Here is a 2,062-nt window from a genome sequence, read left to right on the forward strand (position 1 = left end):
TTAAGAGCCGGCGATGGTGACTTCAACCTCGACGCCGGGCTTGATGGTGATGGAAGTGATTTGCTTCACAACGTCCGACGAGCTGAAGAGATCGATCACACGCTTGTGAACTCGGAGCTCAAACACGTCCCATGTGTTTGTACTTTCGAAAACGAATACGAATTCAAAAGATTGAACAACAATATTATGTACTCGGAATTATCGAATTGATAATCGATCAATACCTTCACCGCAAGGAATTTTCTGGTGGTGATGTTCAAAACCTTGGTCGACATTCTCACCGGTCCCTTGACCTTGAGCCTCTTGTCCTTCGCTCCCCGAACCAAATCGCCACAAACTATCCACACGATACACACTAATTATAACCTAAATCTCAAATGGCCTATTCGATCCGGTATGTTTGATTTGAAGAGGACAAAAATGAGTGTGAGAGAGAGAGAGAGACCTTTATCGAGATTCTTGACGTTTTTGGAGGAGAGAGTGATTCTGATCCCGTGGACGATCTCTTGGGGGTCTTCAAGACCTGGCTTCGTCGGCTTCATCGCAGCGTACGCCATGGTTGGACCTTCTGTGCTTTATTTGGCGGCTGAGGGAAGGAAGAGGACGATGAATAAGCTTTAATACTCGAAGTCGTGATGGGCACGTGGTGGGCACGTGGTCAAATTCCGTCTCTTTTAACGAAAAAAGTAACAGAAGGACTAAAGATCAATTTGATACTATCACGAAGGGGTGAAAATGCAGTTTTTTTTGTTCATGGAGCAACCTGTTAAAGGCGACATAGTTGAGGGGGAAAAAATATCATTAATTCTATAAAAAATAAAGCATGATATGATATACATTGCACTTTAACAAATATTGTTCGTGAATTACATATCTATGTAAACTCATAACTCCAACATGACTAAGTTATTTCATAAACTGCTTTGACTCATCAAATGAAGATGAATAGCTATAAAAGTTATGTCTCATTATAATTTCAGGATTTTGGTTATCTTGAGTGTATTCATAGACAGTGACTTTAAGAATGTAAGTGCTAGATGAAGACTACAAGTGTTATATGGTTTTGACTTTAAGTTTTAGAAAGTGCACTGATCATATTCAATATTTTCATAAGAACTATAGAGTTTTCAACTCTCTATGTTTCATAATCAAAGATCACGAGTTCTTCTAACAGTCATCTATTAAAATCAATTGTTTTTTTCTTCTTAGGATTGCAAATAACACTTTTAAACAACCACTAGATGAGATGTCATGCAAATCTATATTTGTCTCTTCACATATTGTGAGTTTGTGAGGACAAAGTCTAGTAAATCAAAACACACTCAATGTGAATGAACGTTCAATATTATTTATTTGAATTCAGATTTACATAAATTTGCCTTTGAAAATGACTTATTACAATAAGTAAATATATAATCTACATCTACTTGTGGGCACTATATCCGAAAAGAAGACAACGAACATCCTTGGTAAAGCAATGGGCTACAACATATCAAACCCTTACTTTGTAGATATTGGAGTCCCGCATTTGATACTTTGGTGATGTTGGACTCCCACATAATAATTCTCTATTGGCAATCTAATAAGATCGTAACATACCACCATGCTTCCAACACCGATGTCCATGATGACCACTCTGAGTCGGTGTAAGACTAGCTTTGATACAAATTGCTACAACCTCTTGAGCATAGCTAATCATCATCAAGTAGGTATATATTAAGGCCCAAGATATTCTAAACCTACATACCCTACTAGGCTAAATATACTTGGTGAGGTGAAACTCCCACATGTTACTCTGTCTCTTATTTCACATGGCATCAAGGAGGCTCGGAGCTTGAACAAATTACTATTAAATAATGCAAACGCTAAAAAAGCATGCATAATTAAGTTATAATATTAGTTGTAGTTTAGAATAGTGTTGATGGATATCCATTTCATTTTAATCAATGTCAATACTCTTGTTCTTGTGTTTAGTACAAATTAATACGACCTTTTTATGATACCAAAACGAAAGATAAAGAAGAGATAACTAGTAATTTTAGGTGACGGATCATCAATTTCA

The 2,062-nt window shown here is 36.7% G+C and overlaps 1 pseudogene; it reads right to left on the reverse strand.

Moving 5' to 3' along the window:
• Positions 1-605, reverse strand: LOC149393040 (small ribosomal subunit protein uS10y-like; annotated as a pseudogene).
• Positions 606-2,062: the final 1,457 nt, after the last annotated feature.

The sequence above is a fragment of the Urtica dioica genome, chromosome 6 (genome assembly GCF_054948205.1).
Source record: "Urtica dioica subsp. dioica isolate 48M chromosome 6, U.dioica_male_clone48M_v1_H2, whole genome shotgun sequence".
NCBI lineage: Eukaryota > Viridiplantae > Streptophyta > Magnoliopsida > Rosales > Urticaceae > Urtica > Urtica dioica.